At 44.1% G+C, this 19,127-nt stretch overlaps 1 long non-coding RNA gene across 1 annotated transcript; it reads left to right on the forward strand.

Moving 5' to 3' along the window:
- The first annotated feature begins 333 nt into the window (after positions 1-333).
- Positions 334-17,445, forward strand: LOC142101590 (uncharacterized). The gene is made up of 3 exons (XR_012679061.1): positions 334-516; positions 5,041-5,077; positions 17,323-17,445. It is a non-coding gene; the product is annotated as an uncharacterized LOC142101590 (long non-coding RNA).
- The last annotated feature ends 1,682 nt before the right edge of the window (positions 17,446-19,127 follow it).

The following is a 19,127-nucleotide window of genomic DNA, read 5'->3' on the forward strand; positions in this document are numbered from 1 at the left end:
GAACCTATGAAGCCCATGGCTGATACCCGATGGGGTACTGTTGTCTTTACCAATAGTAGTTCTTGACTTGTAATAGGTCCAAGTAACATGTGGGCTTGGACTGGACTACGAGCTGGAAGTTTCAGAGCTGCTAGATAGTTGGTTATGTCTGAGGGTGTTGAGGGGTCGTGGATAGCCATATACAGTAATCTCTTGTTAGGGCTTGCACACTGTCCACCACGGCCTGATTAATCAATAGGCTGATCAGGGGGCGCTGGGACCTGGGGGGGCGTAAAGCCGGCAGCATGTAAGATCTTTTTTTAACTTTTTTTTTTTTTCGTTTTTACTATTGATTCCCCCTGCACACAGAGCACCCCTCCCCTCTCCTACACACTGTCCCTCTCTCCCGTCTCCTCCCCTCCCCTCCCCTCCCCTCCCTCCTCACTGGCAGTTGGGCGTGATGTCATCATCACGTGCCGACTGTGTCAGTGAGGAGCTGCAAAACACAGAGCTGACTGCTGGAGGAAGAGAGGACAGGTAAGTAAATGTCTGTTTATGCAGAAAAGGGAGACAGAGTATGTGTTTATGCAGAAAAGGGAGACAGAGTATGTGTTTATGCAGAAAGGGGAGACAGAGTGTGTGTTTATGCAGAAAGGGGAGACAGAGTATGTGTTTATGCAGAATGGGGGGACAGAGTGTGTGTTTATGCAGAAAGGGGGGACAGAGTGTGTGTTTATGCAGAAAGGGAGGACAGAGTGTGTGTTTATGCAGAAAGGGCGGACAGAGTGTGTGTTTATGCAAAAAGGGGGGGACAGAGTGTGTGTTTATGCAGAAAGGGGGGACAGAGTGTGTGTTCATACATAAGGGGGGGACAGAGTGTGTGTTTATACATAAGGGGGGGGACAGAGTGTGTGTTTATACATAAAAGGGGGACAGAGTGTGTGTTTATGCAGAAAGTGGGGGGACAGAGTGTGTGTTTATACAGAAAGGGGGGGGGACAGAGTGTGTGTTTATGCAGAATGGGGGGACAGAGTGTGTGTTTATGCAGAAAGGGGGGACAGAGTGTGTGTTTATGCAGAAAGGGGGGACAGAGTGTGTGTTTATGCAGAAAGGGGGGACAGAGTGTGTGTTTATGCAGAAAGGGGGGACAGAGTGTGTGTTTATGCAAAAAGGGGGGACAGAGTGTGCGTTTATGCAGAAAGGGGAAACAGAGTATGTGTTTATGCAGAAAGGGGGGACAGAGTATTTTAAGGGGGACAGAGTGTGTGTGTGTTTATGCAGAAAGGGGGGGACAGAGTGTGTGTTTATGCAGAAAGGGCGGACAGAGTGTGTGTTTAGGCAGAATGGGGGGACAGAGTGTGTGTTTATGCAGAATGGGGGGACAGAGTGTGTGTTTATGCAGAAAGGGCGGACAGAGTGTGTGTTTATGCAGAAAGGGCGGACAGAGTGTGTGTTTATGCAGAAAGGGCGGACAGAGTGTGTGTTTATGCAGAATGGGGGGACAGAGTGTTTGTTTATGCAGAATGGGGGGACAGAGTGTGTGTTTATGCAGAAAGGGGGGACAGAGTGTGTGTTTATACAGAAAGGGGGGACAGAGTGTGTGTTTATGCAGAATGGGGGGACAGAGTGTGCGTTTATGCAGAAAGGGGAAACAGTATGTGTTTATGCAGAAAGGGGGGACAGTATTTTAAGGGGGACAGAGTGTGTGTGTGTGTGTTTATGCAGAAAGGGGGGGACAGAGTGTGTGTTTATGCAGAAAGGGCGGACAGAGTGTGTGTTTATGCAGAATGGGGGGACAGAGTGTGTGTTTATGCAGAAAGGGCGGACAGAGTGTGTGTTTATGCAGAAAGGGGGGACAGAGTGTGTGTTTATGCAGAAAGGGGGGACAGAGTGTGTGTTTATGCAGAATGGGGGGACAGAGTGTGCGTTTATGCAGAAAGGGGAAACAGAGTATGTGTTTATGCAGAAAGGGGGGACAGAGTATTTTAAGGGGGACAGAGTGTGTGTGTGTTTATGCAGAAAGGGGGGGACAGAGTGTGTGTTTATGCAGAAAGGGCGGACAGAGTGTGTGTTTATGCAGAATGGGGGGACAGAGTGTGTGTTTATGCAGAATGGGGGGACAGAGTGTGTGTTTATGCAGAAAGGGGGTACAGAGTGTGTGTTTATGCAGAAAGGGCGGACAGAGTGTGTGTTTATGCAGAATGGGGGGACAGAGTGTGTGTTTATGCAGAATGGGGGGGACAGAGTGTGTGTTTATGCAGAATGGGGGGACAGAGTGTGTGTTTATGCAGAATGGGGGGACAGAGTGTGTGTTTATGCAGAATGGGGGGACAGAGTGTGTGTTTATGCAGAAAGGGGGGGACAGAGTGTGTGTTTATGCAGAAAGGGGGGGACAGAGTGTGTGTTTATGCAGAAAGGGGGGGACAGAGTGTGTGTTTATGCAGAAAGGGGGGGACAGAGTGTGTGTTTATGCAGAAAGGGGGGACAGAGTATTTTAAGGGGGACAGAGTGTGTGTGTGTTTATGCAGAAAGGGGGGGACAGAGTGTGTGTTTATGCAGAAAGGGGGGGACAGAGTGTGTGTTTATGCAGAAAGGGGGGGACAGAGTGTGTGTTTATGCAGAAAGGGGGGACAGAGTGTGTGTTTATGCAGAAAGGGGGGGACAGAGTGTGTGTTTATGCAGAATGGGGGGACAGAGTTTGTGTTTATGCAGAATGGGGGGACAGAGTGTGTGTTTATGCAGAATGGGGGGACAGAGTGTGTGTTTATGCAGAATGGGGGGACAGAGTGTGTGTTTATGCAGAAAGGGGGGACAGAGTGTGTGTTTATGCAGAAAGGGGAAACAGAGTATGTGTTTATGCAGAAAGGGGGGACAGAGTATTTTAAGGGGGACAGAGTGTGTGTGTGTTTATGCAGAAAGGGGGGGACAGAGTGTGTGTTTATGCAGAAAGGGGGGGACAGAGTGTGTGTTTATGCAGAAAGGGGGGGACAGAGTGTGTGTTTATGCAGAAAGGGGGGGACAGAGTGTGTGTTTATGCAGAAAGGGCGGACAGAGTGTGTGTTTATGCAGAATGGGGGGACAGAGTGTGTGTTTATGCAGAAAGGGCGGACAGAGTGTGTGTTTATGCAGAAAGGGCGGACAGAGTGTGTGTTTATGCAGAATGGGGGGACAGAGTGTGTGTTTATGCAGAAAGGGGGGACAGAGTATTTTAAGGGGGACAGAGTGTGTGTGTGTTTATGCAGAAAGGGGGGGACAGAGTGTGTGTTTATGCAGAAAGGGGGGGACAGAGTGTGTGTTTATGCAGAAAGGGGGGGACAGAGTGTGTGTTTATGCAGAAAGGGGGGACAGAGTGTGTGTTTATGCAGAAAGGGGGGGACAGAGTGTGTGTTTATGCAGAATGGGGGGACAGAGTTTGTGTTTATGCAGAATGGGGGGACAGAGTGTGTGTTTATGCAGAATGGGGGGACAGAGTGTGTGTTTATGCAGAAAGGGGGGACAGAGTGTGTGTTTATGCAGAAAGGGGAAACAGAGTATGTGTTTATGCAGAAAGGGGGGACAGAGTATTTTAAGGGGGACAGTGTGTGTGTGTGTTTATGCAGAAAGGGGGGGACAGAGTGTGTGTTTATGCAGAAAGGGGGGGACAAAGTGTGTGTTTATGCAGAAGGGGGGGACAGAGTGTGTGTTTATGAAGAAAGGGGGGGACAGAGTGTGTGTTTATGCAGAAAGGGGGGGACAGAGTGTGTGTTTATGCAAAAAGGGGGGGACAGAGTGTGTGTTTATGCAGAAAGGGGGGACAGAGTGTGTGTTCATACATAAGGGGGGGACAGAGTGTGTGTTTATACAGAAGGGGGGGACAGAGTGTGTGTTTATACATAAAGGGGGGACAGAGTGTGTGTTTATGCAGAATGGGGGGACAGAGTGTGTGTTTATGCAGAAAGGGGGGACAGAGTGTGTGTTTATGCAGAATGGGGGGACAGAGTATGTGTTTATGCAGAAAGGTTGGACAGAGTGTGTGTTTATGCAGAATGGGGGGACAGAGTGTGTGTTTATGCAGAATGGGGGGACAGAGTGTGTGTCTATGCAGAAAGGGGGGACAGAGTGTGTGTTTATGCAGAAAGGGAGGACAGAGTGTGTGTTTATGCAGAAAGGGGGGGACAGAGTGTGTGTTTATGCAGAAAGGGGGGGACAGAGTGTGTGTTTATGAAGAAAGGGGGGGACAGAGTGTGTGTTTATGCAGAAAGGGGGGGACAGAGTGTGTGTTTATGCAGAAAGGGGGGGACAGAGTGTGTGTTTATGCAAAAAGGGGGGGGACAGAGTGTGTGTTTATGCAGAAAGGGGGGACAGAGTGTGTGTTCATACATAAGGGGGGGACAGAGTGTGTGTTTATACATAAAGGGGGGACAGAGTGTGTGTTTATGCAGAATGGGGGGACAGAGTGTGTGTTTATGCAGAATGGGGGGACAGAGTGTGTGTTTATGCAGAAAGGGGGGACAGAGTGTGTGTTTATGCAGAATGGGGGGACAGAGTATGTGTTTATGCAGAAAGGTTGGACAGAGTGTGTGTTTATGCAGAATGGGGGGACAGAGTGTGTGTTTATGCAGAATGGGGGGACAGAGTGTGTGTCTATGCAGAAAGGGGGGACAGAGTGTGTGTTTATGCAGAAAGGGGGGACAGAGTGTGTGTTTATGCAGAAAGGGGAAACAGAGTATGTGTTTATGCAGAAAGGGAGGACAGAGTATTTTAAGGGGGACAGAGTGTGTGTTTATGCAGAATGAGGGGACAGATTGTGTGTTTATGCAGGAAGGGGGGATAAAGCGTGTGTTTATGCAGAAAGGGGGGCAGAGTGTATTTTGAGGGCTACAGCGTGCAGGAAGGTGGACAGAGTATGTGTGTTGAAGGGGGACAGTGTGCAGGGGAGTCATGAATTGGCTGTTATGCAGTACATTTACACAGAAAAGTGCCTTTTCTGCAGAGTGATAACTGTGCAGTCTATAGAAAAGTTTCTAAATTGTGCAAAACAAAATCGTCCTTCATGTATCAACATATGTGTTTTGTTTACAGATACCTAAGACGATTGTCGCGGTCCATCCGCTGTGAAGTAAGTAATTACTAGGAAATGTTCCTTTCTGCCCTACAACCAATCAATTTAGGATCATCTTTTTTCTATTGTTTTGAGACTTTCAGAGAAACAAAAATAATGTATGCTTTCATGTACAGTAATAATAAATGCTTTTCAGTGGTGGATGTGGAGATAGATGAGAAAAAGGTGGAAGCGGTGAATGTTAAGGAGCAGCAGGATGAGGAGGTTCCTCTTGTGGTTCCCTTTTACCATTAGTAAGCTGCAGTTACTGTTTGCTCCAACTGGTGTAACTCAGCCACCAGACACCCACCAACAGCACACTAGTTACAGTAGATTAATCACTGCCACCACCAGGTTCCATCACCATCACCTGTAACCACTCATATCTGGGGTTGTGTAGAGCTATTGCAGCATCTTCTTGTTGGTGACTGTGGCTATTTCCTCCTGACCGCTTCCTTTGGATCAGGACTGTAGGATAGCAGGATTAGAGAGTCAGCTCTTATCTGTAGGTCACAGTATTACAGAAGATAATAGGCGTTATGCAGGAATTTGTAGGAAGAATAGGTTTTATTGCTCATAGATAGTCCTTACAAGGACTGTTATATATCCCAATGTGGTAGGGAATGTCATCCAGATAAACTACCATGCATTGTCCAAGGAAATCACGTAGAATCTCATTAATAAGATCTTGAAAGACAGCAGGCGCATTACACAGGCATGACCAAATACTCTTCATGGCCAGATTGAGTGTTGAACCCCGTTTTCTACTCATCGCCTTCTCTGATGCGTATGAGGTTGTAAGCGCCCCGAAGGTCAATCTTGGTATAAATAGTAGAGATGCTCACTGACCCCCGTGTTTTGGTTTTGGTTTTGGTTTTGGATCTGGATTACAGTTTGGTTTTGCAAAACCGCCATTGCGTGTTTTGGTTTTGGTTTTGTTTGGTTTTGTTTTCCTATTTTGTTGGAAAAACAATGTTTTTGGGCGTAAAATAACCAAATTTAGTGCTCCACCTGTTTCTTGGATAAGTAATGTAATTGTAAAGCTAATAAATTATCAAAAAAAACCCAGTTTAATTCCTGGTAGGTAGGCCTTCATTAATTCTACACACAAACCAGATTGTCTTCCGCTCCATCTATGCATATTGGCAATGCAGCCATAGTGTTTGGGTGTATATTACACTCTACACTTATAGTTAAATATCTAAAGAAATGGACCAAGGCAGTTTGGTTTCTGTTTCTATAGCCCCCCCGCCCTCCAATTGTAGTTGAATAGAAAAAAAGCAGCCTGGGTAGACTGAACAATATAAAAAATAAATGTACCAAGGTAGTTTGGTGGCTGTCTATGAAACCCCCCGCCCTCCTCTTGTAGTTGAATAGAAGAAAAGCAGCCTGCATAGACTGTAGAATTAGAATATTAAAAGAAATGGACAAAGGCAGTTTGGTATCTGTCTGCACCAGACCCCCCTCCCCATCCACTTGTATTAAAATAGAAAAGAAGCAGCCTGCATAGACTGTAGAATTAGAATATTAAAAGAAATGGACAAAGGCAGTTCGGTATCTGTCTGCATCAGACCCCCCCCCCATCCACTTGTAATAAAATAGAAAAGAAGCAGCTTGCATAGACTGTAGAATTAGAATATTAAAAGAAATGGACAAAGGCAGTTTGGTATCTCTCTGCATCTTAATCATCCACATCATCATTAGCGCCCTCGTCGCCTACACAAATCTCCCCCTCATCCTCTTTTAATTCCAAAGTGGCATCCTCAATTTGTGTATCACCGGCTACACTCGGGTTGTTCAGGCACAAATCAGCAGAACTGCTGAAAGGGCCCTTCTTTATGGGTACATTATCAGAATGCTCACGATTAGACATCCCACTGTTGGATGGACTCTCCACAGGGATTGGACTTAGTGTTTTCTTGCAGCTCAGCTTTCACACGTAACAGTAGTTGTGCACCACTTTTGGAATTCAAATTACTTGGTCTTGCAAATTCTATAGACAAGCCTGCTTGTCTTCCTCTTCATCAATGACTCTTAGAAATTGAGCACTCGTCTTTGGGTGTATATTACACCCAAACCTTATGAGTGCAAATTAGTAAAAATACAGTTTAATCCCTGATAGGCCCTCCACCATCCTTTGCATGTTAATAGTAGGATTGGTTGGAGGTCACACATTTTTTAAAAAAAATCTTTCAAACCAGCCCAGATGTTAAACTGTTGTGCTCTGCCCCCTGCGTCATCCCTGCTTGTGTTTGGAAAGTGCATATTGGTGCCAGAACCCCACCTGCCACTGGAGCCACACTGCTGCAGGACTAACACAATTAACCGCATCCTCATCGTCGGATACCCACATCCTCTTCTAAAGACAAAGTGTCATCCTCACTTGGTGTATCACCAAGTGAGGATGGACTGGTATGACAATGGCCTTTTTCTTGTCACGTGCCAGAACTGCTGCCACTGGTGCAGGACTGACACAATCAACCTCATCCTCATCAACATCCTCATTAGCGCCCTAGACACCTCCACAAATCTCCCCCTCATCCTCTTCTATTTCCAAAGTGGCATCCTCAATTTGTGTATCACCGGCTACACTCGGGCTGTTCAGGCACAAATCAGCAGAACTGCTGAAAGGGCCCTTCTTTATGGGTACATTATCAGAATGCTCACGATTAGACATCCCACTGTTGGATGGACTCTCCACAGGGATTCTTGTCATTTCTGATTCAGAGCAAACATTATCCTCTAATGCCTTACTATTATCTTGCAGCTCGGCTTTGACGCGTAACAGTAGTTGTGCACCACTTGTAGGCTCGGTAACATTTTTGGATCTGCCACTAATAGAGAAAGGCGAAGGCCCCATTCTCTTTTTGCCACTGTGTGTGTAGAATGGCATGTTGGCCATTTTTTTTTATTGGCACTTAACTTTTCCTCAGTTACACTTTTTTTTCGCTTCAACACGGTATATTATTTTTTTTGGTGTGAGTTTTTTTTCCTGATTTAAAAAGACGGTGTACTTTGACATCGCCTTTCCCGGATGACGTACTAGGAACACTACCATCAGGACTGTTGACAGAACCTGGTTGCTGATTCTGCTCATATGTGGACTGCTTTGAGTCCATTCTGAGCCCAAAGCACTTGTAGTGCTACAAATTGTTTTAGATACTGCTGCCAAATAGGACTTTTTTGACAGGCAGAAAAATGTATTCAAAAGAATGGGGGACACCCCAAAAGCAATTGGGAGTGCTAAATATATTTTTTTGACACTGCTGCCAAATAGGACTTTTTTGACAGGCAGAAAAGTGTATTCAAAAGAATGGGGGACACCCCAACAGCACTTGGAGTGGCAGAAACTGAACAAAAAAAAACCTCCTCTCTTCTCCTCTTACTGCTGTAATAACTGGTATTAAGATTACAATGGTATTGAATACAAACAATAATGTGTCCAATTACTGCACTGTCCTTGCGCTGATATAGCCAGTGGGACCTAACCCTGCTTTTTCCCTCTGTCAAATGGCGATGGATTGCTGTGGAGGCTGGTATTTATGCTTTTCAAATCTCGCGAGAACCGAGCTCTGAAAAACGAATACGTCACAATGACGTTTTGCCTCGATTTCGAATCCGAACGGGCGGGAGAGTACCGCCCATCTCTAATAAATGGTAGCATCCCTCAGCTGGTCGAACAGGACTGATATGAGTGGAAGCGGGTATGTATTTTTAATGGTGATCTTGTTCAAGTCGCAGAAATCAATGCACGGGCGGAGACAACCATATTTTTTTGACACGAAGAAACACTCTGCTCCCACTGGAGATTTTGAAGGTCTAATAAACCCTTTCAATAAATTTTCCTCCACGTAATCCTGCATTGCCTTAGTCTTAGGGCCAGAAAGGGAGTATAACCTTCCTTTTGGGCAATTTGGGTCCTGGTACTAGATCAATGGCGCAATCAAGGTCACGGTGTGGAGGCAGTAAATCGGCCACTTTCTTGGAAAACACATCTTGGAATTCACAGTAAGCAGGAGGAAGTTGTTCCGATAGAGGCTCCAGAAACCGGAGAGACAAGGTCAGACAATTTTGAAAGCAATGGGTACTCCAGCGAACATTTTCTCCTAGATGTCAATCGATAACTGGGTTATGGAAGTGGAGCCAGGGATGACCCAGGATTAGGGGAACAGAAGGGCAATTAATGAGATAGAGAGACAGGGTTTCGGAATGAAGAGACCACACTGTAAGTTGTAATGACGGGGTCGTGGAGGAAATCCTGCTTCCGGGTAGAGGACCTCCATCCAGACCGCAGACAGTGATTGCCGAGTTGATTTTCATGTGATGGATTCCAAGAGACCTGGCAAAGCCGATATCCAAGAAATTCCCTGCGGCACCACTATCAGCGAAACGCACGTCGGCGTTCGCCTCGCTATGTTAGAATAAGATCTCATGCTATCCTTATAATTTGTTGTGATACAATATAATCCAATTACCAGAGAGGCATGATACCGCTCTATAGGGATGCAGAGGGACACTGATACTGCTCTATAGGGACATATTATATGAAAATCATATTAGCAGGGGGGCAGCGGGATTTAGATTACCCGACGTCTGAGCGTTTACTAGCCATGATATTTACATGCCAATTGCTAGCACCGGACAAGTGATAACAAAGGATATCTAACCCTCCTTAAGCTATAATGATAATCGGATCTATAGAGACGTATTGAATTGTAAATCCTATTGGCCAAGGGATAATTAGAAATAAGAAAAAAGAATCTGTTCACCTGATGCTAGAATGTTGATTAAGCTATGGCGTGTACATAATTAAATCTAGCATCGGATTAGTGACACAGGAATTCAATTTCCCTAGGCTACAATAACTTTGAGATTGCTGTATAAATAGTAACAGTTTATATCTAATCAATAACACTAAACCTACACAATTTTTAGAGGATAATCAGTTATTGTATCAATCAATCTGATATAAGTCTTAAATGACTGACTAATATTACCATGATGATAAGAATGGAGAAATAAATTATAATCCTATTACTAGAGGAACATCATTCCTATTGTATAGAGACACTCTGAACTGAAAACCTTATGAATAAAGAGACAACTATAATAGAAACTTATATCACCTAAAACCAGAGAGTTAATTAGGTCTGATATTTATCCAGTGATAATCAGCACTATACAAGTGGTAAAGAGAAACTTAGTTCTCTCTAGACTTAGGGGGGTATTCAATTGTTAGCGTTAACGGGAAAAAACGAGCGCTCAAAAAATATTACCGTTTATACGGTAATATTGCGCTCGAAAAGCGTTAATACAGTAGTTTACTCGCGGAATTTCAGCTCGCCGCTCAGGGGGCTGCGAGCTGAAATTTCGCGAGTAATTACCGTATTAACGCTAAGATTTTTTGAGCGCTTTTTTTTTTCCCGTTAACGCTAACAATTGAATACTCTCCCTAAATGTCTTGATTACTTAGTAACAACTCATACTGAATAAACGATATTAACCAACATTATCCTTTAAGGAGAACTTGTTACATAAATTTTTTTAATATAAGTTCCATCAACTGATTCCTCATAATAGGTATACTAGTATGTCATAAGTATTATTGATTATGATAAGAATGGAGAAATAAGTTCCATCAATGATTAACAGCATTAATAGTAACCTTGTCATCCAGCAATCTGAATTTATTTACTGATATTCTGGTTAATTTTGGATTTATATTACATGAGTATCAATAATGAATGATATTTACTTTTAATATACAATAATAACATAACATAGCGAGGCTTGGCACCAAATGTCATTTCATTAAGATCTTTATTTTAATCTTTATTTTCATTACTTGTTTTCTTCTTTTCTTCTTTTATTATTTCGCTGCCTACGACATTTAGGTTATGATGGGAATACTATATTTTAAATGAAATCAATAAAAGGTATATTTTAATTAGAGATGAGCGCACTCGGATTTCAGAAATCCGAGCCCACCCGAACGTTGCCGATCCGAGTCGGATCCGAGACAGATCCGGGTATTGGCGCCAAATTCAAATCTGAAACTGAGGCTCTGACTCATAATCCCGTTGTCGGATCTCGCGATACTCGGATCCTATAAATTCCCCGCTAGTCGCCGCCATCTTCACTCGGGCATTGATCAGGGTAGAGGGAGGGTGTGTTAGGTGGTCCTCTGTCCTGGTAGATCTCGTGCTGTGCTGTTTAGTTCTGTGCTGTGCTGTGCTGTGCTGTGCTGTGCTGTGCTGTGCTGTGCTGTGCTGTGCTGTGCTCAGTCCAGTGGTGCTGTGTCCTGTGCTCTGTCCTTCTGAGGTCAGTGGTGCTGCTGGGTCCTGTGCTGTGTCCTGTTCAGTCCAGTGGTGCTGTGTCCTGTGCTCTGTGCTTCTAAGGGCATAGTTATTTCCCCAATATTCCCCTAAGTTTAAAAAAATAAAAAAAAGTTATTTAAAAAAATACCAAAAACTAATTTAATTTTTTTTAATTACCACAAAATTTGCACAACCAATCCTGCAGTATAAGCCCATTGGTACTGCAATATTACCAAGTTCACACATTCAGCAGTAAAAGTCCAGTGGTACTGCAATATTACAAAGTTCACACATTCTGCAGTATCAGTCCAGTGGTGCTGTGTCCTGTGCTCTGTCCTGCTGAGTTCCGTAGTGCTGCTGGGTCCTGTGCCGTGTCCTGTTCAGTCCAGTGGTGCTGTGTCCTGTGCTCTGTGCTTCTAAGGGCATAGTTATTTCCCCATTATTCCCAAGTTTTTAAAAAATTAAAAAAAAGTAAAAAAAAATTAAAAATTAAAAAAAAAAAATATAATTATAACCAAATTTGCAAAACCAATCCAGCAGTATAAGTCCATTGGTACTGCAATATTACCAAGTTCACACATTCTGCAGTATCTTGTGCTACATATAATGGAGACCAAAAATTTGGAGGATAAAGTAGGGAAAGATCAAGACCCACTTCCTCCTAATGCTGAAGCTGCTGCCACTAGTCATGACATAGACGATGAAATGCCATCAACGTCGTCTTCCAAGCCCGATGCCCAATCTCGTAGTACCGGGCATGTAAAATCCAAAAAGCCCAAGTTAAGAAAAAGTAGCAAAAAGAGAAACTTAAAATCATCTGAGGAGAAACGTAAAGTTGCCAATATGCCATTTACGACACGGAGTGGCAAGGAACGGCTTAGGCCCTGGCCCGTGTTCATGACTCCTCCTCCTCCCCCCCCCCTTACAAAAAATTGAAGAGAGTTATGCTGTCAGCAACAAAACAGCAAACAACTCTGCCTTCTAAAGAGAAATTATCACAAATCCACAAGGCGAGTCTAAGGATGTTGGTGGTTGTCAAGCCTGACCTTCCCATCACTGTACGGGAAGAGGTGGCTCGGGAGGAGGCTATTGATGATGTAGCTGGCGCTGTGGAGGAACTTGATGATGAGGATGGTGATGTGGTTATTGTAAATGAGGCACCAGGGGGGGAAACAGCTGATGTCCATGGGATGAAAAAGCCCATCGTCATGCCTGGTCAGAAGACCAAAAAATGCACCTCTTCGGTCTGGAGTTATTTTTATCCAAATCCAGACAACCAATGTATGGCCATATGTAGCTTATGTAAAGCTCAAATAAGCAGGGGTAAGGATCTTGCCCACCTAGGAACATCCTCCCTTATACGTCACCTGAATAACCTTCATAGTTCAGTGGTTAGTACAGGAACTGGGGCTAGGACCCTCATCGGTACAGGGACACCTAAATCCCGTGGTCCAGTTGGATACACACCAGCAACACCCTCCTCGTCAACTTCCTCCACAATCTCCATCAGATTCAGTCCTGCAGCCCAAGTCAGCAGCCAGACTGAGTCCTCCTCAATACGGGATTCATCCGAGGAATCCTGCAGCGGTACGCCTACTACTGCCACTGCTGCTGTTGCTGCTGTTAGTCGGTCATCTTCCCAGAGGGGAAGTCGTAAGACCGCTAAGTCTTTCACAAAACAATTGACCGTCCAACAGTCGTTTGCCATGACCACAAAATACGATAGTAGTCACCCTATTGCAAAGCGTATAACTGCGGCTGTAACTGCAATGTTGGTGTTAGATGTGCGCCCGGTGTCCGCCATCAGTGGAGTGGGATTTAGAGGGTTGATGGAGGTATTGTGTCCCCGGTACCAAATCCCGTCGAGATTCCACTGAACTAGGCAGGCGATACCAAAAATGTACAGAGAAGTACGATCAAGTGTCCTCAATGCTCTAAAAAAGGCGGTTGTACCCACTGTCCACTTAACCACGGACATGTGGACAAGTGGTTCTTGGCAAACGAAGGACTATATGACTGTGACAGCCCACTGGGTAGATGCATCCCCTTCCGCAGCAACAGCTGCATCAGTAGCAGCAACTACAAAATGGCTGCTCGTGCAAAGGCAGGCAACATTGTGTATTACAGGCTTTAATAAGAGGCACAACACTGACAACATATTAGAGAAACTGAGGGAAATTATCTCCCAGTGGCTTACCCCACTTAGACTCTCATGGGGATTTGTGGTGTCAGACAATGCCAGTAACATTGTGCGGGCATTAAACATGGGCAATTTCCAGCACGTCCCATGTTTTGCCCACACCATTAATTTGGTGGTGCAGCATTACCTCAAGAGTGACAGGGGTGTGCAGGAGATGCTTGCGGTGGCGCGCAAAATTGCTGGACACTTTCGGCATTCAGCCAGTGCCTACCGCAGACTAGAGGCACATCAAAAAAGCATGAACCTGCCCTGCCATCACCTCAAACAAGAGGTTGTGACGCGCTGGAACTCCATCCTCTATATGCTGCAGTGGATGGAGGAGCAGCAAAAGGCCATTCAGGCCTACACAGCCACCTACGACATAGGCAAAGGAGTGGGGATGCGCCTCAGTCAAGCGCAGTAGAGACTGATTTCCGTGTTGTGCAAGGTTCTGCAGCCATTTGAACTTGCCACACGAGAAGTCAGTTCCGACACTGCCAGCTTGAGTCAGGTCATTCCCCTGATCAGGCTGTTGCAGAAGCAGCTGGAGAAAGTGAGGGAGGAGCTGGTAAGCCATTGCGATTACACCAAGCATGTAGCTCTTGTGGATGTAGCCCTTCGTACGCTTTGCCAGGATCCGAGGGTGGTCACTCTTTTAAAGTCAGAGGAATACATTCTGGCCACCGTGCTCGATCCTCGGTTTAAAGCGTATGTTGTGTCTCTGTTTCGGGCGGACACAAGTCTACAGCGGTGCAAAGACCTGCTGGTCAGGAGATTGTCCTCTGAAGAGGACCGTGACATGCCAACAGCTCCACCCTCATTTTCTTCCACATCTATGGCTGCGAGGAAAAAAGCTCAATTTTCCCAAAAGAGGCACTGGCGGGGATGCTGATAACATCTGGTCCGGACTGAAGGACCTGCCAACCATTGCAGACATGTCTACTCTCGCTGCATTGGATGCTGTCACAATAGAAAAAATTGTGGATGATTACTTTGCTGACACCATCCAAGTAGACATGTCAGACAGTCCATATTGTTACTGGCAGGAAAAAAATGCAGTTTGGAAGCCCCTGTACAAACTGGCTCTATTTTACCTGAGTTGTCCCCCCTCCAGTGTGTACTCGGAAAGAGTTTTTAGTGCAGCGGGGAACCTGGTCAGTGAGCGGCGAAGGAGGTTGCTTCCTCACAACGTTGAAAAAATGATGTTTATAAAAATGAATAATCAATTCCTCAATTCCTCTGCCCTCCAGATACTACAGAGGGACCTGTGGTTGTGGAGTCCAGCGGGGACGAATTGATAATGTGTGATGAGGAGGAAGTACACACTGTAGGGGGAGAGGAATCAGAGGTTGAGGATGAGGATGACATCTTGCCTCAGTAGAGCCCGTTTAGTCTGTACAGGGAGAGATGAATAGCTTTTTTGGTGTGGGGGCCCAAACAAACCAATCATTTCAGCCAAAGTTGCTTGGTAGGCCCTGTCGCTGAAATGATTGGTTTGTTAAAGTGTGCATGTCCTATTTCAACAACATAAGGGTGGGTATGAGGGCCCAAGGACAATTCCATCTTGGAACTTTTTTTTTTGCATTATATGACCAATCAACAGTCGTTTGCCATGTTCAAAAAGTAAAACCAAATTTAAACAAATTCAAGAAATTAAACCAAAAGTAAAATGCCCTGTCATAATTTAAAACAAGAGGTATTGACGTGCTCTAAAACTACTGTATTGTTGTTTATATTTTATAAACACTACACTTGAAAGCTTGAGTCTTTCAATAAAAAAGTAACTGTCCATTGCACGAATATTTGCAACAGGGACAATTTTAGGGTTAAGAAAGTCAACTAATAACACTTCGACGCTGTCTGTCTTTATAAACACTACACTTGGAAGTTGGAGGAGGTATTGTGGCCCCGGCACCAAATTTACTACCGGGGCCACTCCACTGTGCAGTCCATATTTAGGTGTATCAGATATTAAACAACGGTGACAGTTGATGCCCAATTTTTTAATTATATTGTGGCCTCGGTACCAAATTGTGTACCGGGGCCACCACACTACGCAGTCCATACCCTTTTTTGGTGGAATTCTGACCCGTGGAGGGTTTTTTAATTATATTGTGGCTTCGGTACCAAATTGTGTACCGGGGCCACCACACTACGCAGTCAAGATAGATAGATGCGTATCATAGATAAAGTACATTCAGTGGTGTGGGGCAAATTGAAAAATATTCAAAATGCACTGACATTATCAAAAACAAGAGGTTGTCACACGCTAAAACTCCAACATGTATATGATGGAGAGGATGGAGGAGCAGCCGTATGTGCAGTGTAATGCAGACCTGTTGAAGGTTTTTTATATATTTTATTGTGGTGCCCAGTGCCCACTCCTCTACGCAGTCCAGATACATTTATTGGTGCGAATCATAAAAGTTCAGGGTTTTTAATATATATTGTGGTGACCCACTCCTCTACGCAGTCCAGGTACATTTATTGGTGCGAATCATACAAGTTCAGGGTTTTTAATATATATTGTGGTGACCCACTCCTCTACGCAGTCCAGGTACATTTATTGGTGCGAATCATAAAAGTTCAGGGTTTTTAATATATATTGTGGTGACCCACTCCTCTATGCAGTACAGGTACATTTATTGGTGCGAATCATACAAGTTCAGGGTTTTTAATATATATTGTGGTGACCCACTCCTCTACGCAGTCCAGGTACATTTATTGGTGCGAATCATACAAGTTCAGGGTTTTTAATATATATTGTGGTAACCCACTCCTCTACGCAGTCCAGGTACATTTATTGGTGCGAATCATACAAGTTCAGGGTTTTTAATATATATTGTGGTGACCCACTCCTCCACGCAGTCCAGGTACATTTATTGGTGCGAATCATACAAGTTCAGGGTTTTTAATATATATTGTGGTGACCCACTCCTCTACGCAGTCCAGGTACATTTATTGGTGCGAATCATACAAGTTGATGGTTTTCTTATTATATATATTGTGGTGACCCACTCCTCTACGCAGTCCAGAAAGATACCTCGTTGCAACGTTTTGGACTAATAACTATATTGTGAGGTGTTCAGAATACACTGTAAATTAGTGGAAATGCTTGTTATTGAATGTTATTGAGGTTACTAATAGCATAGGAGTGAAAATAAGCCCAAAAACTTGATTTTTAAACTTTTTATGTTTTTTCCAAAAAAAATCCGAATCCAAAACCTTAAATCCGAACCGAGACCTTTCGTCAAGTGTTTTGCGAGACAAATCCGAACCCCAAAAATAATGAAAATCCGGATCCAAAACACAAAACACGAGACCTCAAAAGTCGCCGGTGCACATCCCTAATTTTAATGAATTATATTATTACTGAGTGCCCTTGTTAAGCATGCTCTTCCTCAATATACGTGTTTCTAAACTTCATATTTTACATGTAGAGGTGCACCAATCCAGCTATATGACACCATTATAATAAGTGATATAAATATCAGTCTGGATAAGTAATGTATAAAAAATAATTAGGAAACAATAAAAAAGAATACTTAGTGTGGTGGTATATAACCTTCTTTATTGAAATATACCCCCTAGTATAGTCATTTTTAATAACTCATTAACCCATCCCAATCTCCCCTTTTCTTCAAGTTTCCATGTTCTGGCTGAAAAAGCACAACATTCTGTTATTTTCTTATTGGAGTTAGGTTACACAGAGAGGGAGCATGTGTACCGATTGCAGTTTCTGATCTGTGTTTTATTTTCTCTTATAGACCTGACAAGACAAGATTCAGAGAAAAATGGCTGAAGGATATAATTGAAAGCAAGATAATAATGATGGACAGTGTGACATTTTACTTACCTTTGTACCACTCTCAGTAAAGAGGAAATTTAAAATGCCAAAGTATAATTTGTCTTTTTTTTTTTTTTTTTAAAGAAAGGACATTATAAAATCCTAAAGAAAAGAATGTGATACACTGCAAAACTATGAATAGCCAATATATGATAAATCGATCAATTATTCTTAGGTATTTGCTGAAAGCAGATAATTATCTTTTATCATATTGCGATAATTAAATACAGAAGGATACACCAGACTTTGTGTAACCACACTACTGCGCGGTGCAGAGAGCCCAGACGCGGCTCTCTGCACCTGCGTGGTAGTGTATTTTTTTAGTTTCAACAGGTGAGGAAGAGTTCAGGTTCCTTTAATCCAGCCGCGGCCACCCAGAGCAGCATGAAGAAAGGACGCCGGAGCTTTGCACAGGTAAGTAAGTACGCTCCCAAGCCAGCCTGTCATTTATTTTTATTTTTTTACAGATCAATGAGCAGAGAATAATGAGGGACATGAAAGAGGGAAATGGTGACAGGGATGAAAGAGGGATAAGGGGCAAAGGCAGCATGGCAGAGAGTAAAAGGGGGGCCAGGTAAGCATGGCAGAGTGTGAAGGGGGGCCAGGTCAGCATGGCAGAGTGTAAAGGGGGGCCAGGTCAGCATGGCAGAGTGTGAAGGGGGGCCAGGTCAGCATGGCAGAGTGTGAAGGGGGTCCAAGCAGCATGTCACAGGGTGATGAAGAGGGGCCAGGAGAAGGGGGGAGCAAAAGCAGCATGTCACAGGGTGATGAAGAGGGGCCAGGAGAAGGGGGGAGCAAAAGCAGCATGGCACAGGGTGATGAAGGGGGTCTCGCCCCTATGATGGCTGGCCACACCCCCTCTTGTGGGCCCCTAGCGTTGCAGTCCCCCGGTGGGCCCTTCATGCCCCAGTCCGACACTGGTGATATGCATGGACCAATATACTCAACATGTGTTTTGCACAGCTGTAATTTGTCTTTGGATACCTTATGACCATTTTCTGCTAGAAAAATAAGTAGGTCCAACGTGTCATGTTCAGGTACTTCAGCATTTGGGGAACATAAGAGCAGATTGTCTACATATTGAATTAGTGTAGAGCCGAACTTAGGGATAAAGTTTTGCAATTGGCTAAGTAGGACTTGACTAAACAGCGACGGACTTTTGCAATAGCCTTGTAGAAAGCGTGTCCATGTGTACTGTTGACCTTTATATGTAAAGGTAAAAAGGTATTGGCTAGCTGGATGTATTGGTATCCTAAAAAATGCAGAACAAAGATAAAATTAATGAAAAATAGCTGACCTGTGGTGGGATTTGAGTCAAAATGGTGGCTGGATTAGAGACTATTGGAACAGATGGTATGACAACATTATTAACTGCTCTTAGATCTTCAACGAAGCGCCAAGCAGTCCTCCCCACCTTCTTTACTGGAAAAATAGGCGTGTTAACAGGGCTGGAGGTGGGAATAATAATCCCTTGTTGTAACAGGTCGACCATAACTGGCTGAATACCCTGCTCTGCATCTGGCCTTAAAGGGTATTGCAATATATGGGGTAGATGCTTTGAAGTGTCAATCTTAATTTCAATGGGGTTGTCGAAGTCAAATAATTGGATGAAGCAAACCAAATTGATTAATATTGTTTTACCGTGCAATTGTGATTAATATGCCACGTGTTATGATGCAATTGCATAAATTCATAACACACATTTACATTCGCACTTACACTTGT

This window comes from Mixophyes fleayi, chromosome 9 (genome assembly GCF_038048845.1).
Source record: "Mixophyes fleayi isolate aMixFle1 chromosome 9, aMixFle1.hap1, whole genome shotgun sequence".
Classification (NCBI taxonomy): Eukaryota; Metazoa; Chordata; class Amphibia; order Anura; family Limnodynastidae; genus Mixophyes; species Mixophyes fleayi.